The sequence below is a fragment of the Pinus tabuliformis genome, chromosome Q (genome assembly GCF_031772625.1).
Source record: "Pinus tabuliformis cultivar Carrire ecotype Pingquan chromosome Q, CPIR1, whole genome shotgun sequence".
NCBI lineage: Eukaryota > Viridiplantae > Streptophyta > Pinopsida > Pinales > Pinaceae > Pinus > Pinus tabuliformis.
Genome location: NC_142296.1, coordinates 120,126,750 through 120,146,928, shown reverse-complemented (window position 1 = coordinate 120,146,928; position 20,179 = coordinate 120,126,750).

Here is a 20,179-nt window from a genome sequence, read left to right as displayed (position 1 = left end):
AACTGATCGGATCATGGACACACAGATCAAGAACACTCGCCAACAGAATATCCAACTGTATCGAGTTGTCAAAGCAGGCCAACTCCTTCAGGAGGGCAAGTGGCTCACCAGGGAACAAGTTCAGCGAAAGTTTCCTCATCTCATGGAGGAACTCAACGCAATGGGGACCATTGCTTCCTAAGGGGGGAGGAATGATCCAGGTGGATATTGGTGGCCACCTGCCAAGTCCACCTGGACCCCCACCATTGTGTCTCTCAGCGTTTTTAGTTTCCTTAATTGTAGCACAACTTACTATTTTTAGTAGTTTTTCGGGTCCTGAACTTCCGGAGCTGTTTTGAGGCCCTAAACGACGTTTTTTGGGAACTCTGGGGCAACATGGGTCTCAAAGTACGCGTCAAATGGAGATCGCATGCCAAAGTTATGACCCTGGGAAGTTGGTGTATCAATTTACCCAAACGGGGCCCACAGTTTGGCGTTTCATCTTCTAGGGTTAGGTTTTGGAATGTTAAGGGTTTTCCATTGTTTCTCAACAATAAATAGGCCTTTGAGCCTCATTGTAACACAGTTCAGAGGCATGTAGCCACCACATCTCTTCTCAGAGATAAGCTACCATCGCCTTAGCTGGTTTATTTCCATTTCTGGTTGTAAGCATATTTCAGTATTTTCCATTAATGAAATGAAGTATTATTTCCGCTGCATCTTTGTGTATATGGTTATCTTTGTAATTTGTTGCGTCCCTGTTTAAATCCGGATCAAATATATGCATTAGGGTAAGAGAATATTTTAATGAGAGTGTAAGGAACATGCCATGCTACTAATGAGTGTGTAAGGGAATATTATTAAGGGCCATGATTGAGTGTCTTGAAATTCCTTTTAATAATAATAGTAAAATAATAATAGTAATATCATAAAGAGGAAAATAATAATATCGATGATAAAATATTAAGTCAAAGATTGAATAATAATAATATCGATGATAAAATATTAAGTCAAAGATTGAACCATTAAGTCAAAGATTGAATAATAAGAAGTGACTTTTAATTGATGCAAGGTGATTTATTATCGACTTTTTAATTTTATACTTTTTATTTTGGGGTGTTAGTTCTCTTTTAAACCTTGTTAAACCTTGGCATGGTTATTAAGTTTGAATACATAAATGGCATGGTATGAAAACAATTTTGAAAAACTGGAAACGTTCCAAAGCATACATCTCATTACATGTTTATATTTTCAAATTTTCAATTTTTTTTTCTTTAGTTAGATTTCATTAAGATTATTGCAAATTTACATAGTACATGGATGTGCAGTCTTCTTCGAACAATGTCCGAATCAAGCATATGCAAAAAACAAAAATGCGTGGAACTAACATTTTTCATAGTACATAGCGTGTGCAAGAAACAAAAATGCCTGGAACTATCATTGTTCATAGTACATATCGTGTGCAAACAACAAAAATGCCTAGAACTAACATTGTTCATAGCACATAGTATGCATGGCTTGAGGATGATCATATACCCTTAGATGGGAAACCAGATGGCCTCCCTGAATGTCATGACAACAGTGGTAACTGTAAAAAAATAATCATAAATTGAAAAAGAGTAACATAGGCTAAAGATGCCTTTTCTGATTTTGTGAAGCATGCGAGGCCAGGTTGAGAATTGGTTGAAGGGATCGCCCTTATCTTCTTCTAAACATGGAGGTCTTTCCTGAATCTTCTTCTAAACATGGAGGTCTTTCCTGAACGATTGTCGTTCCTCCGAAGAAATGCCTGGAACTAACATTGTTCATAATTCATAGCATGCATGGCTTGAGGATGATCATATACCCTTGGATGGGAAACCAGATGGCCTCCTTGAATGTCATGACAACAGTTGTAACTGCAAAAAATTAGTCATAAATTGAAAAAGAGTAACATAGGCTAAAGAGGCCTTTTCTGATTTTGTGAAGCATGCAAGGCCAAGTTGAGAATTGGCTGAAGGGATTGTCCTTATCTTCTTCTAAACATGGAGGTCTCTCACGCATGATTGTTGTTCCTCCGAAGCTAGTGTTTTCCTTCTGCTGCAAATTCACATCCTCTTGCTTGTCCTTTTTTTGCAACTTTGCTGCTAGTAGCTTGTTCTCACAAGCTCAAGTATTTCAGTGGTCTTCTCCAGCTTACTTTATGACCCAAGCTTTTAGGATTGGGCGGTTTTGCACCCTAAGAAACCGAGTATGGAGAAAAAGTATCCAGGTTGTCCAAGGAGTTCGGGGGCGTGGGATGCAGTGGAGGAGAGGGGAAATTAATTCCCATGGCACCTACCAAGACACAAAGCATCTCGTGCCTGAATAATATGAAAATCTAGGTTTATACTTCCACCATCCACAAAACCTCCTCCTGATCACGCATACGCTGACCAAGCACGTTCCTGAGTGCCCAATGGCCATCCCCTGTATTTCTAGTCTCCGTTGTTTTTATATTTGATATCATCCTTCAAATGCGCCTAGGAAGATCCTCGTCAAACCTGCTCAGTTCTAGGACCATGCAAGGAGGTTGACAACCCTTGCCTCACCCCATGCTTGGAATGACCACGCTTTTGGACCATGGTTGCCGACTGTTGGCAATGTGAGTTCTCTGCTAGAATTTCCTTGTGGTGTCGTGAACTGCCGACTTATGGCGTGTGAACTGCCGACTTATGGCGTCGTGAGTTTCCCTGGTGCTTCCACAACCAACCTTCTCTATGTTCATAACAATGTGAATAATAGACCAACATAGGACTAGCACAGTAATGCGAAGTCTCACATCCCAAATATGCATTGAATGCCAGTTCATTGTCGTCCAACCAGTCCAACCACCCCAGTTCATGCGGTGGACGGATATGGCGGTGATGGCGGGCAAGGAACACCGCCATCCCCCAATCGTTAATGCTTGCAGGTTAGTTGTCATGAAGGCTCGTAATGCTTTCAGTGTCTGTACACTCGGATCCGGGGCAAAAATTAAAATTTTAAATCTAAACCATACTGAAAAATTAAATAGCGACTAGTCTTCATAGAATTTTTAAAGGAGAACATAATTCAATTGAAACATAATTCAATTATGTAACACAAACATCCTTACACATCACGTCATTGGCCAAAAACTTGAAGGTGATTATCAAATGTGGAGAACAAAGTTTAAGATTTGTTTAACACGCAATCACATTTGAAAGGTACAACATCATGATTGAGGAATCACAAGTGAAGAGAAGACAATTTGAAGGTGCGAGACTTGATAGGTGTTGTCTAATGAGTGTGATTTATTAAAATATCAAATGATTTACTCGATTTAATGAATAACAATTGAGTTCGGGTCTATAATTTTTAAGAGGGGTTAAGTCTTTGTGTACAAGGTGGGGTTTACTTGGATTTAAATATAATAAATAATATAAGATCCTCACCAATGAGGAAATCCATTCAGTGGCAACATGCAATATTTCTCTCCCTTTTTCAGTGGCAACATGTAATATTTTCTCCTATTCACATTATTCACATTATATGTTAGTAGACATGCTAGTTTGTGCAATCTGTGCCTTCTATATAGAAAACCCGTTCATGCAACATCCATCAAGGTCAACCGTGAGGTTTTTGACAAATTTTCATACATTTGACCATAATGTTAGAACAATTAAAGTATTGCCCATTATCATTTTGTCACTTGATTGATAATTTTTCATTTTCTTTGTATAGATGATTAGTTTTATATTTTAAAATATGGCAAGGTCATTCAACTAATGATTTAGGACGAGTTTTAGCATTTTTATTGCTTGAACTATATTTCTTATCTTTGTTTTACCATCTTTATTATTATCTTTGTTTTACCATCTTTATTATTGCTTGAATTATATTTCTTATCTTTTTTCATAATGTATGATAGATAAGATGAGTTTTACCATTTTTATTTTTTGAACTGTAGTTCTTATGCTAAGGTAACAAGATTTATATAATTAGTTAAACAAATTATTTAGGGAAATGGTTCATTATTAACTTGCCATTAACTTGCCAACATAAACTGTAGTTCTTATGCTAGACAAGGTAACAAGATTTATATAATTGGTTAAACAAATTATTTAGGGAAATGGTTCATTATTAACTTGCCATTAACTCGCCAACATAAACACATGTATGCATCTAGATTTGTTATTTAGACAAACATTATTTTAGTTTTTGTGATCGCCAAATTGGCGCTCTTATATTCTAAATAAATAATAAGCCATGTTTACCCTGTTCATAGAATGAATGGGGAATGCCCCTCAATATTTCAAACAAATATTTTATAAACTTAACTCTTTCCATTTTTGTTCCTTGGATTTTAAAAAGTTGATCATGTTATCAAAATAAAACTAAGTTAATAGAAGGTATAATGATAATACGATGATTAGTGAAGGTATAGAGATTGCAAATGGTTATAAGTTCTAGTCCTTTTTTATTGTAAAGGAAGTGTTTGGGTGATTGTCCCATTGATCATGCAACAATACCTGTTGAAAACTTAATGTCGAATATGTTAAAAACTGATAAGAAGCCAATGAAAATTCGAATATGTTAAAAACTGATAAAAAGCCAATGATTCTAGTTCACATAGAGGATGAAACCTTATGCAATAAATATAATGTATAAGACAAATTTCATGATCCTAAGATATGCTCTCCTTTATACATATAAGGGACAATGGGTACAATTAAAGTATATAATGAAAAGGCTTGGCTTAAGTTTTTCAAGGTCTCAGGATACATTGAAAGAGTGGTGCAGGAGGTTTACAATAGTCTTTTTCACAAAAACACTTCTCTCTCAAAGCTTGTAATTGAGGTTGTTATCATGAGTTGTTCATTTTCCCATGTAACCCATGTAGCTTCTGCTAGAGGCTAATGCTTTAGGATGAGTTTTACCATTTTTATTGCTTGAATTATATTTCTTATCCTTTTTCAACTTTAGGATGAGTTTTACCATTTTTATTGCTTGAATTATATTTCTTATCCTTTTTCAAATGTTATGATAGACGGGATGACAAGATGAGTTTTACCAATTTTATTGCTTGAACTATATTTCTTATTCTTTTCAGAATGTTATGATAGACATGATGACATGATCTATATAGTTTGTTGAATAAATTACTCAGTGAAGTGGTTCATTAGTAACTTGCCAACATATACACATGTTAAACATTTTTTTTTTGTGATGGCCAAAATGGTGACCTTTAATATTTTAAACCAAATATTAAATCATATTTATTTTATTCATAGTATGAATCGGGGAAAATGTTAGCCTTCAAATTTTTAAACAAATATTTTATAAATTTAACTATTTCCATTTTTGTTTCCCTAATTTTTTTTTCCAAAGAAAAAAACCCGTAATTTTTATTATGTAATAAGGGAATATAAATTACACTATGTAGACACACTGAGTGTGTATGCAGCCATCGCAGATACATGTTTGATATAAAATTATAACTGTCACAATGGGAGCTAGGACAAAACCCTAGTATCAAAACTCCAAAGCCAAGTAGTTCACAAAACACTGGCATGCAGGCTCCTCAAACTAATATTTGGCACACATGCCATGGTCAATCAAAACAATAAAAAAACAAGAGGCACACAAGCCCTTCAAGATCCAGGAAAACCCACACAAACCATGCAATAGTCGGCCATGTCATTGAAATATTTGATAGCAAACCCATATATTGTTTAGACGAGTGTCTCGAAATCAACAAAGCAAAACAAAAATGGTGCCACAAGCCAAGGAGAGTTGTGAACCCCATCGACAAGCTGTAGGAAGACACTGAGAAAATAAAGAAAGAAATTTGCGCACAAGCCGCTTGACTAACTCAAGAGAACAACCTGGAAGCAATGTCGCAAGGAAAAAAATGATGGGTCGCAAAACCCATAGACAATGACATGTCAAAATAAATGTAGAGGGAAGAATGCCAGCACCAGAGAGAACAATGGTGAGATAATGATGAGCACTCATCCAATTGAACCCTATAGAAGCCAAGGCGAGAATTGTCGGTGGAAAAGTTTTGCAAAGTAGAAACCCATTGAAAATAAATGAAGTCCACCACAAAAAGCCCCTCTGACATATGATGAAAAACCCCATTGAGAAGAGGCACAAAAAGCAGGGACAAGTTGCAAGAGGCCGCCCATCCCGCCTCCCCCTCGACTCTTCCATTCACACCCAACAACAAAAATATCAATAGACAATGACAAACATCTAACCTGGAGCAAAACTTGCAAAGGATTGCAGTGTCACAACGACATAGTGAAGGAGAGGCACGAAGCGGGTTGTAGTAGCTAGGGTTAGTGCCAAGACCTCGTCCCCTCAATCGTCCCCCCTTTCATATTATGTATTATGTTTTGATACCTTGAATTTTAAAAAGTTGACCGTCTTATTAAAATAAAACTAAGTTAATAAAACGTATAATAATAACTCAATGATTAATGAACTCAAAGAATATTTTCAATATTAGCTTTGACTCATTAATACTATAGCTTTTCTCTCTTTTATAGAGATTGCAAATGGTTATAATTTTTAACTGTTGTTTATTAGATAGGAAATGTTTGGGTGATTATCTCATCGATAATTCGACAATGTCTACATATAACTTAATGCCTATAATGTTAAAAACTAACAAGAGACCAATAATTACAGTTTGCTTAGAGGAGGAAACCTTATGTAATACAATGTATAAGACATATTTCGTGCTCATAAGATAGGCTCTCGATATAGGTATAAGGGACAATGGGTACAGTTGAAGGATACAATGAAAGGTCTTAGACTAAGTTTTTGAAGGTCTAAGGTTAAAATGAAAGGGCACAAGAGTTTTACAATAGGCCTCCTTTAAAAAAAAAACTTCTCTCAAAGCTTGTAATTGAGGGCGTTATCACGAATTTCTCATCTTCCCATGTGGCTTCTTATAGGCATTCTCTTCCAGTTGATTAGGTATTCCATAATGGTTCTAGACTAAAGAATGCGAGAATGTTTGTCTGTAACTTTTTTGTTCAAGAATCAATTTCCCTTCATCCAATTTTGGAAGTTCTGTTGCATTGGCACAATTTCTCTCACAAACTTTTTAGGAAAGATACATGAAAAAAATTATGAATGTGAGAAGGTAAATTTAAATCATATTGAGTTGCCCAATCCTACGGATAATCTTGTGGGGTTCATAAAATTTTGGAACTAATTTTTTATTTTTCTTTTGCTTGAACGCAGACTGCTTATAATATTATAATCTTAGTGATACGTAATCACCTTCCTCAAATTGTCTTAGTATGTAGATGTTATCCTGTGGTTGGGACAATTCATTAATGACCTCCCCACCCAGGTTCGTATCGCGATGATACATGATATGTTGTTGTCTGTTGACGCAACTATGATGTAATGATGATGTGAAGTATTGATAATGAAATATATATGCGTTTCTTCCAAGGGGGTCACACCCCTTTTTTAAAAAGATAGAATGAATCATTTTGTAGGGTCCACAAAATTTTCGAGCTACTTTTTATTCTTCTTTTGCTTGAATGTAGACTACTTATATGGTTGTAGTCTCATAAATACCTAATTACCATCCTCAAATTGTTGTTCTTCGATATCATTGTATTAGTTGCTTCATTTTATTTTGTGCCCTTCGAATGTTTACCTTAAGAATTGTCAAAGTTTCTTTAGTCTTACCAACATGCCACTTTATTAGCCATGATTTGGACTTATTCAGTGAAAAAATAGATAATAGGAGTTGGATATCCATTAAAAGCCCCAAATAGGGTCATTTTAGTAGATGTATGATAGGTAGCATTATACTAGCATTTTCCCAAAGGAAGCCACTTCATTTATTGAGATTACTTATTTGAACAACATCATATATAACCCTCTAAATATTTGTTAATCATTTATGTTTGGCCAACTGTTTGCGGATGATATGTTGAACTCATTGTCAAAGTGTTGTTCCATGTACCTTCCATAATTCTTTCCGAAAATTACATGTGAATTTGGATCTATGGCATTTACTATTACCTTAGGAAGACCATGAAGTCTATGAATTTTCTTAATGAACACTTTTGCCACTTGGCTTGTTGTGTACGCACTTTGAATTCATGACAACAAAAACAAAATCTTTACCTTTATATTTTGGTAACCATGTATTGAAGTCCATTGATATCTCTTGCCATCTTTGATTAAATATATGTAATTGTTGAAGTAAACCTGTTGTTTTTACTGTCTCTTATATTTCTTTGACAGACTTGGCATTCACTTACAAATTTTTGAATGTATTTTCTCATTCCTTCCCTAAAAGAATCTTTTTAGATCTTTTGATATGCTTTAAGTAATCCTATATATGTTGTGATAAGAGAGTCATGTGACTCCTTTAATATTGTTGCTTCAACTTGATTGAGGGCATAAAAATAATTTACCCTTGTACCAAAGTGTATATCCTTTCCACTCCCAAGTTCCATATAGTTCATTCCTTCCTTTATACATTGTATTTTTTTGTTTAGTACTGTTGTCATTTTTCCATTCATGGTGAGCTTCTTTCAGTCGTACCAGAATATAAGATGCAATAGAATATAAACTTGAGGATTCATTTATTCTAGAAGGAGCATTCACTACCACATTGTCTTTCCTCTTGTCAATTATTTAAAATTAAACCCTAGCATTTGTGCTAACCATTTTTATTGCTCTTTTGAAGACAATATTTCTCCAAAAAGTACTTTAGGTTATCATGGTCTGTCTCGACTTTAAAGTGCTTCCTAATGAGATACTGCAACCATGTTTGTTGCATGTATAATAACTTCCATTTCTTTTTCATATGTTGATTTCTCCAAAAAAAATCCCTCAAATTGTTTGCTTTCAAAATCCAATGGCCTCATTGATTTTTCAAGTGCAATAGATACAAGCACAAATTTTTGAAACTCCGATAATTACTTCTAATGATGTAGATCTTTTAACCATTCTAGTTTATCATTAAGCAATTACACTTTAGACATTCAATTGTAAAAGCATAAAGACAATAGAGATCACAATGCACAAAGAGAACACAAGATTTAATCTGGGAAAACCCACTCGGGGGAAAAAAAACCTAGCAAACTTTTCCTTAGATAAATTATTTAGTTTAACAAAAGATACACCAAATGCAGCTAGTCAACTGAGGTCAAACTGACCAACAATGTTATGGTCAAACATGGTCAAGCATCCCTCTTGTCAAGTCAAATTTTTTCCCTTCAACTTCGGCCCTCTCTGATCTACCTAGGCCAAATTTCAACCTCCCAAAATATGCCCAGAAACTTGCCCTTGCTGCCCAACGCACTCTTCCCATAATACGCTGCCAAGAAACTGCCCAGAAAGTCACACGTGCCAAGTGAAGAGAGAGAGAGAGAGAGATAAATGTTAGAGATGAACATGTCCTCCTTTGTCCTTCTTGTTCGCTGAGATGCCCAAAAGATTGCTTGTCTTGTGAGAAGTTGAATCGTGTCTTGTGAAGGAGATCGAATGCTCTATATATAGTGTTCTGCATATCTGAATGGGTGTGTCTCTTCACTGGGCCGACTTGACTTGAAGGAGGATCGACTTGACAAGTTTGAAGGCAAAAATTCAAAATTCAAATTTTGAATTTTTCTCTGTTGATATGGACATGAATAACATGTCTTATAATAATTTTTTCAAGGGCTAATCAATGAAAATGACATGAAGAACATGCCTTACAATTACATTATATATTTCAAGGGCTAAAATATAAATTATGAATATCGATCATAGTTACAAAATTAAACATTCCTTGTTAGCTTGGGTGGTATTCCTAATGACTAGACACATGTTCTTGTGTTGACAAAGTTCTCTAAGAAAAGGTTATAACAACTCATTACCATAATTGGGTCAATAAAAATGTGACACATGGTAAACTAATAACATCAAATCAATTTCCATAACCTGGTCAAACAACTTTAACACATGGTAAGTCAAAAACATCAAAAGGTTGCCATAATTTGGGTTAGTACCTCAAACCTATGGTATATCCTCACCATAATACAGGTCGGTACTTCAGATACATGGTACATCATCAACTAGTCACCATAATTTGGGTCGATACGTGACACATCGTATCCAGACGAGTCTTGGTTCACCACATTCAGGTCAATATCTTTGACACATGGTGGATATCCAAAGGCCACAATCTTTTTGAGTAATTCAAGGTCTAATACTAAGCACGCCCAATGCTTCAGGAGGTCCATTCTTCCTCATTCGGGTCAACATACTAGACACAAGAAAAATGTCTATCCTCTTCCAGACCATTCTCCCTAATTCAAGTCAATATACTTGACGTAGGGAGAATGTTAGTCGACAATGCTATCTCATCAACACTCCCTCTCATTGAGAAAAACATTCTCAACAAGTCCAAGCTTGTCCCTTAAGTATACACACTTTGCTCTGGATAGAGGCTTTGTAAGAATATCAATTATCTACTCATTAGTAGAGACATATTGGAGCTTCACTGCTCCCTTCTGCACCATGTCACAAATGAAGTGGTACTTGATCTTGATATGCTTCGACTTGTCATGGAAAATTGGATTCTCTATTAGCTTTACAAAACTTTGATTAGCACAATATTCACAAGCAAATATTAAGGTTAAGGAAAATAAGATTAATAGTTGTCACTTTCCATTTTCCAACACATCCTTCAAGTAAATATGATGGGCACATAAACCAGGGTGAATTCCCTTCATGTTCGTTTGATCTCAAGCAAAATCTTCTTTATGCTTTTGTGACAATTGATTTAGTTGCTTTGTATACAAAGGAGATAAATTTGTCTTGATCTTTAAAGTCCTAGGATCAATTTTGACTAGAACACTCTTATGGTTTTGGGTAGTTAGTATCTTTTATATGGTTAGATTATTAATAATATCATCCAAATTGGGTTCACTCATTATGGAATTTAACAGCTAGAATGTTGGATGAGTAAAAATGGAGGGATTGCTAAGAAAACTATTAATAATGTCATCCTCCATTTCATCTTTAAAATAAAGAGCGTTACCAATCATGAAGAGTTGTCTTGCACCATCCCCTTTTGGTTCAAATTCGGCCCATTAAGGGCTTTCATAGTCAACACTTGGTTTAGTTAGAGTGCAAAGGATGATATTTTTTGTAGTATTTCCATCATATATTGTCATCAAAACTTATCTGCAACTAATGAATACATCCACAGTGGCTAACAACAGTCTACCCAATATCAGAGGGTGTCCTCCTAGGCATGTCTTGGGTTGTAACACTAGGAAATCAGTTGGATACTCCATAGAGTCCATGAAGATAACAACATTATCAAGAATTCCCTCAAGTCGAATTTTTGATTGATCAGTCAATTCCAACACAATAGGGGTTGGTCTCAAATTAGTGAATTTGAGTAACTCAAAGGTTTCTCTAGTCATCACATTTATTGCAGCGCCTAGATTGACCAATGTTACATTGGAATATATGTTTTTCCAATTTTATTAGTTATTGTCAAATTCTTGGGATCAACATATTTGGTAGGCGAAGTCTCACCCAACATTAGTTCTGACAGTTCTCACCACATGGACAGTGGTAGGATCTCGTGGCTTCCTACCAGGTTTCCTAACACAAAGTTCCCTTGTTGTTTTGACATAGATTATAACATCTCTAATTGCTTGGAGTTATGGAATTTGAATGTACATATTTCTCAACTCCTTCAGAAAATCAGACTCAGGTTATGAAGTAGCTTTGGATACAATCGATCTCTTTCCATAAGGTGGATTTGAAGGAGTTCTAGTAGTAACAAGAACATCGATTGCTACAGAAGTTTCAACAGTGACAACAATGTCAATTGTTACATGAGTTTCAATAGTAATGGTAGCATCCACTGTTACAACAGTTTCAGTATTAGTGATAACATTCACTGTTACAAAAGTCTCAACATGCTTTACGTCTAACGAATATTGGATTGGGGTCTCTTCCCTATGTGAGTTTCATTCTTCATGTTTTGTAATAACAGGGGAAACTCTTGAATTTATTATCCTCCCCGAACACAAATGTATTTCATTACATCTAACGGGGGAGATATAGTAAGTGGGAAAAATAGGTGCTTCAACTTGTTGCATTGACTTATTGTTTGGATTTGGGTTAATTTGCATAAGTAGTTAAAGTCGCAAAGGAGGGTTACTTGGTGGTGCATTACAAGAAAGTTACAGTTGTTGATTTTGCACAAGTAACTATATAGGTAATTGTCTTAGAAAAGAGGTTCTACGTAATCCTTGAGGCCACAGAAATGTTTGATTCAAGGGAGAGGGCCACTGGAGCTAAGGTGTAGGGTATTGAACGGATGTTAGGAAGCTCCAAGGAATTACAGAATACTACAATTACTGAGGAACTCGTTGAGATTATACATATTAGTCTAGGTACTAAAAGAAAATGATGGGTCTTGAGTCATACTTGGTGTTCAAACCTGCCATGACTTCTTAGAGCCAATAAAATATGTTGGCTCAATCTCTTCACTTGATTCCTTGAATATCACTTTAACCCTAGCAATGATGGGCAATGTTTTGTCGAATGATATTGCTCACAAATGTTACAAATTCTCATATTATTAAGTGGGAACTCTTTGTGGGGGTGCTTCTTCCTACAGTTGGGGAAAAACATTCAAAGAGATTTATTGGCTTCAACATGCTTTTGTTTCACCTATAACATATCCAATTGAGAAGACAAAGAATTGATAATATTAGTTTTAAATTTTTCAAATAAATTATTGATTTCTACCCTCATTACTTTGCCATTGGTCAATTTTTATATCCTAGTAGAAGCATCTCGTGCTAAAGTTCTACTCCTTGATGATCCTCTTGAGCTCCTCAAACAGAGTGTGACTATGTCATCATAGGGATCCTTTGATATGTTCCCTTTTCCCATAAGGTTCAATGTATCCAGACAATCATCCCTCATTTCCTAGTTTAGAATTTTCTTTAAGATATATTTATCCAATTCACTACGCTTAGACGTTTGTAAATTGTATTGGAGATGCTCATTATAATCTCCTAGGCTCTCATCCTCCTTCTAGGACATTCTAAAACGTTCGTCCCTTTGATATTTGGTCCTGCAATAATCTTGGTATTTTTTCTAAAAGGTTTTCTTCATGTCATCCCAACAATAAATAGACACATCGCCAAGTCCTATGCACCATCTTAATGCACCTCCCTTCAAAGTAGCAAGGTATAGCTTCAGTTTCCAAGCATTTGAGGTGTATTCATAACTATGGAACAAAACAAACAAAACATCAAATTTGAAAAAAAAAAAGTATCAGGATCTTCACTGGCGATGCCCTAAAAGTTTGGGAGGGCTGACAAAGGAATGTTATTCATTGGAGCTTGCCCCAGGAGCGACCTAATAGGGAATTCAAAGGTGGTGACTATGTCATTGACATTTGCATTCACCATCTAATTATTCCACAAAATTGAGGGGTTCCGCAAAACTGCTTCAGGTACTCATTTTCCACCTAGTTGTGAAAGTTTTTATGATCACTACTTTGGTTTCCTTACAACAATCCCTAAGTCTAAAATATAGTTATCAAGCGGCTTCTTGTTTTTCAAACTTGGGTTTCAGTGTTCCAAATTTTGTCCATTTGTATCTCCCTGTCCTTCCAAAAAGTCCTAGTATTCACCTTCTACTGATGCAGATGATTTAGAGATTCTTGGACTTGCTTCTGAGATAGAGGGTTCACGAGATTCTATCTCCCAAATATTTGCTCCCAATACAGATGACCCTTGAGATTTCATCCTTTGAGGAATTTTCCTGAAAGTGGTTGGTTTTGCCTCTTCTTTTGAAATCAGTTCCTGGATAAATGTCACTTGTCCTATGTATTGATTTCTCCTTCCTCCAAGTCCCTGTTTTCCCACATAGTTAGTATTTTAGGGGGAACTGTGTTTCTCTTCTTCTTTATTCATGCATCATACATATCTTATTTCACATTAAAAACAATTGTAGTTGTGTTTTTACGCATTTAATATCCTCCTCAACAACTGTGCCAAAATGTTGGGAAAATTAATTGTCTTAATTAAACAATTCATTCACTCACACATAATTATCAACTAGGATAACTCTGTTTATTTCAAGGTTATCATGCATAATATATGCAGGTAGCAATTGCCAACTAACATTAACTAGTTCCTAATTATCGCTATGCTTTCCTTCTATAAGAACTTGGCCCTCAATCAAAACACAAGGTTATTGTAACTATTCACACTTGTAGGAATGGAAATTAATTAAAATAAAGATATTTATGTCAAACCCACATTTGCATGAAAATGACTCTACGGAAATGGAATCACACTTGCAGAAATGAAAGAGTATTCATCTACTCTAGGAGCACTCTTGTAGAAAAATAAGTGGCACTCCTTGAAATCGATTCCTCACTTGCATAAAATCATTCAACCACGACCACACACAATCATCAACCCTTATGCTAGCATTCAGAAATAAAAATCAATTAATCAACTACATGATAAATTGTAATAGTTTGTGACAACAACTAATTAATATTTTGTAACAACAATGAGTTGTAAATTTGTAGCAACAATTAAACAACAGTAGCAACACACAATTAATAGGGATTGATCCAGTGTTAGTTATAATGGAATTAGATAAACTTGTATTCAAGTATTCTACAAGCTAACTCAACCAAGCAATAACAACGATATATTAAGCATGAAATCAGTAACAATAATAAACTGAAATCACGGGAATTGAAATGCCACAACCTACAAGCGAATTAATTAAAGTAACTACAGTACCGCTATAGACACAACAATCCCTACTAAAGAGGAAGGCCTTTCCTCCTTAACATGGAGTTAGTAAAATTACAACTCATGGGCTAGCACAGTAGATCATAAAATGAACTGTGAACTTGAAAAAGATTTCATTATCTTTGAAAGAAATAAATGCCTACTATCAGAGTGGTTCAGGTTGACCCCATAAATAGTGCCTCATTTTAGTGAGTAGCTAAAACACTGGGAATCATAACTGTTGTAGCCAAATTGGTCATTTTGTCAAGAAAATTCAATCACCTACTATCAGAGTGGTTCAGGTTGACCCCACTACGTAACAATGTATTGAAAACAATAATGTTTCCCCCTGCATGGGGCAAAGAGATCCATTCTTATAAGTTTATCTCCTCTATTTAATCTTGGTATCAGATCATCATGAATAACCATAAGAATCTTTTAATTCTCATGCTATTTGAATAATATTAACTAAAAGTATTTTCTTTGACACAAGTCACAACAAATTATCTACAAATTAAGTCGATGCCATAAAGAGTGCCTCATTTTAGTGAGTAGCTAAAATATTGGGAATCATAATTGTTGTGGCCAAATTGGTCACTTTGTTAAGAAAATTCAATCCCCTACTATCAGAGTGGTTCAGGTTGACCCCACTAAGTAACAATGTAGACATCAACTCCTGAATATAGCATTGTGAACTGTGTAAGCACCGAACAGAGTATCAACATCATATTACCAATAGAGCTATTGGTCTGTTGTAACAATGTCACAAAATCCTAGAAAAACAACATCACATTATCTGGGAAAAGGGAGTAGCCACATCCTGGCTAACTGGGTTATCTTGTAAACATTTTTCTTTATCATGTTGTCAATAAAGACACTCAAAACAATTATCCTCTCATAAAATGCAAGCAAAACTACGTAAGTTAAAGTGACATGAGAAAGTCGCAGACCTTAGTAAAAAAGATAATCAATTAAATAAAAAGATGTGGTTATGAAGGCAAAAATGGTCAAAAAGGTAAGGAGAAGAGTGGTGAAAAGGATGTCAATTCTTGGGCCTAACACCGATCACTATAGTTAATAGGGAATGTCGACTGGAATTCACCTTTAGCAAATGTGGTGATCTTGACATATTTCCCCATTTTCTTGTATCTTGAGGATTTTTGTACCTTCCCCTTGAAACTAGTTTTATCTTTATTTCTCCAATTTGATCGAAATTCAACCTTATGCTTAGACTGATCATAACAATATTTAGCCTTTCAAATGATGTCCTCCAAATTTCTTGGCTCATCAAATTCAAGTTTTCTTTGGTAGCACTGCAATAACCCACTGAGGTATCTTTGTATCTTCACCTTCTCGTCCTTGATATATGGCGCATACCTCAATAGCTCCAAAAAATTGTTGCTATAAGCCTCCCAAGTGAGTTTTCCTAGCTTATGCTCATGGAACTTCTTAATTTTGTTGTCATAATACCTCTCAGAAAGGTACTTCTCACAAAAGTATTTCTCAAATTTCCTCCATGATTGTTCCTTTCTCTAATGCCCTTAACATTTGTCAAGTCTTCCCAACATATGTCAGCTTTGCCCTTTAAAATAAAAATGGCTACTATAGTCTTCATGTTTTCATAGTAGTCATGGAACCTGAAATATTTCTTCGTTCCTAATAACGAGACTCCTGACTTTTCAACCTTCTTAATTTCTCCATCAAAGGTGGGGGGTTTTCCTTCTTAAACTCTTCTGGCATTGTGCTCTTCTCAATTCTCCTTTGTTGATGGTGTCTTTTGGTTGCAACACTAGACAACCGGTCATGGCTACTTTACTCCCTTTATGGAGTGCTAAGTGGATTTTATCCCCTCACTTTATCTTCACTTGCTTGCCTATGCCTTTTTCTTGACCTATTGCCTTCTACCCTATTGGTTTCCAATCCCTGCTTCCAAATTTCAGATGGGATTTGCATAGATTTGTGCCTACCTAGATAGTTGGCACCAAGCTCATATTGCTTTTACCTTTTCATATATGATAAGCTTTGCAAAATCATTGCATTCAGCCCTTCTTACCTTTCTTGTGATCTACTAATCCTTTCATTATATTCTTTGCAACTTCTTAATTCATCTCTTAAACTCTTGAGGGTCTTTCACCAACTGGGGGAATTTTTCTGTAACAATTTTCCTATTAAGTTCTCTTCCCGATGATGATAGGATCTGAGCATGTTGTACTCTACCATTATGCTGCTCCTTCCTCTATTTCTTGCTATAATTTGTAACTTCTTATGTGTTGTCTCACACACACAATTATTAATTAAATATGGCATGAATATAGTAATTTACCACCTTGGTCTATCAACACTTAAGCATGTTGATTTGAAGTTGATCACAAAAGTAAAACCGATGTTAGTATGCACATTAGAAGAGAAAATAACATATTAATATTCTATCAAGGTTAGCAACCACAACAACTACAAACCAAAAATCAACATATGTGATAATTAAGCTGGCATATTAAATTTTATCATTTTTTTGCGAGCCTCTTCAGGTTCAATGTTGAACCTTTGCTTTAATATCAATCTGTAACAGAGCTCCAAATTTTAATCCCAAGGTCCAGTATTGAACCTTTATTTGATTATCACTCTATAACAAAGCCTCAAATTTCAATCCCAAAGGTCCACTGTTGAACCATTTCTTTGATACCACTCCAGTATCAAAGCTCTAAATTTTCTCTTTTAAGGCCCATCTAGTCTAATTGTTGAACTTGGGATCTGACACCACTTTGTAACCACACTCCCACCCCCCAATCTTACCTTGGGATGTGGAAGGTGTTTCCTGCTTTCTTTAACCCGACCCCCAAGGTTTATTATGAAGACGGGGTTCTAAAACGCCTATTTTCTCAAGTTTGCAAAATTATATTTTCACATCACCATTATACTAAACTCATCAAGATCTTTCCTACGATATAAAATTAATCTCAATCTCGGCCCTAGATCAAAAGCTATACTCATTCAAGTCAGCCTATTAAAAGAGGCCATGTCATTATATTGTCTATGTGGCACCCACATGGCCTCCACGTAACCCTGAAAAGTCATCACAATGGAGCCCACCATGCAAGGTCTGTGCTAAGCTACCTCAATTTCTCATTCATATCACTGCTTGTGGAGTAAAACAACTGACCCAAAACTGGGCAGTGGGTGGTGGCTAGTGACAGGGTTATGTTTTGTTGAATTTTGGGTAGTTGCGAGAGGTGTTACCCAACGACATAAGCCGATAAAATAAAAGGAAAGGAAATTCAAATTTAAATCTCAAGTCGACTAAAAATTTGAGAGATTTTTTTTTTAATATTGCCCCCAAAAGTCAAGTTGACGGAGCTTTATGACCTACCTCTTGGACCTTAGAGCATTATAAAAAGGGAATTAGCCCTTCTCATTTGAGACATAATCTTTGTGAGGAATCATAAGGAAAGAAAGTTGCAGATTAGGTTGAAGGAATGAGTTAGATTTCTGTGCATAAAAGGAAGATGTGTATACTTCTCTGTCGGAGGAGGAAAGGGAAAAACATGAAGATATTATGTTTGCTATTGGAGAAGATTAGAGCTTTGTTCTATCTAACTAAGTTAAAGACTTGACAAGTTTGTTTTATGAGGGTTGAATCCCTAGAAAGAGGTCATAAAGCCTTAGGTTGATGTTCAGGACTAAGATATTAAGGAGGCCAACCGAGGCCTCAAGATGTAGGTCATATGCTAGAAAGGGAAGGACCGAGAGACCTTTGAAGCCTAGGAGCAGGATTGAGTTCTCTTAGGGTTGAGGAAAGGCCAGAAAGGCTGGACTAAGAGCTATTATTCTATATGTATTTTGCAAGACTCATAATGTACTTTGTTGAATTGATCAATTTCTCCTAAGAAAATATTGATGGGTTTTTCCCTAGTTAGGGTTTTTCTAGGGTAAAATTTTGTGTCTCTTGTGTTTGGTTGTCTCTTTATGATCCTATTGTCATTATTGTATTATTGCTGAGATCTTCTATGTGTAATTGCTTAATGATATAAGATGATTGGATTAATAAATCATAATTGTTGTCAATGGTAAATGGGCCTAGGGTTTCACCATTGGTTAGGGGTTCCTGACATGGTTCCAACTGATGACTTGTTGAGCTAGTGACCCAAGACTAGTCTTGTTGACATCTATCATAGGGCTCTAAACATATTGCTAAAGGGTTTTGGCTAGTGGATGCCTAGATCCATTTGCAAAGGGTATGTGGCTAGTGGGTGACTAGATCCCTTTGCATGATGATGGTGTAGGATTCTTTCCACATGAAGTGGATGGATGGATCAACATAGCTGGCTCATTCAATATTTTCTTGGGATGAAGAAGTTTTTCAACAAAATGTACATCTAAGGAATTCAAGGAGAATACATCCCTAGCTAAGAGGGAGTGTTGAATTTTGGGTAGCTGCGGGAGGTATTCCCTGACTACATTAGCCCACAAAATAAAAGGAAATGGAATTCAAATTTAAATCTCAAGTTGGCCTAGTGTTGAAGGAGCGATTTTTTTTTTTTTTTAATATTGCCCCCAAAAGTCAAGTCGGCCTAGCTTTATGAACCACCTCTTGGGACACCTTAGAACACTATAAATAGAACATTAGGCCTTCTCATTTGCGACATCATCTTTGTGAGGAATCACAAGGAAAGAAATTCGCAGATCAAGTTGAAGGAACGAGTTAGATTTCTATGCATAAAAGGAAGTTGTGTATACTTCTTTGTTAAAAGAGGAAATGGAAAAACGTGAAGATATTCTTTGTTTTCTATTGAAGAAGAGAAGACTGAAGGTCTATTCTATTTGGCGAAGTTAAAGATCCGGTAGGTTTGGTGTATGAGGGTTGAAGCCCTAGAAAGAGGTCATAAGGCCTCAAGTTGATGTTCCAGATTAAGATATTAATGAGGCCAATCAAGGCCTCAACATGTAGGTCGCAAGTTAGAAAGGGAAGGATTGTGAGACCTTTGAAGCCTAAGAGTAGGACCAGATTATCTTAGGGTTGAGGAAAGGATAGAAAGGATAGACAAAGATTTGTTGTTATGTTTGTATTTTTCAAGACTCAGATTGTACGTTGTTGAATTGATCAATTTCTTCTTTGAAAAGATTGTTGGATTTTTCCCTAGTTAGGGTTTTCCTAGGGTAAAAATCTATGTCTCTTGTGTTTATTTGTCTCTTTATGATCCTATTGTCATTATTGTATTACTGTTGAGATATTTTATGTGTAATTTATTAATGATATAATATGAATGGATTAAGAAATCATAGGAAAGTAATTTTTAGATTAGAAGAACATGAAAAATCAACATGTTTTGGAACCATGGTTGGATCAACATAACCCTTGTCAATGTGCCTTCTCTCATGTTGAATTAGCAATAATTTATAACAATGGG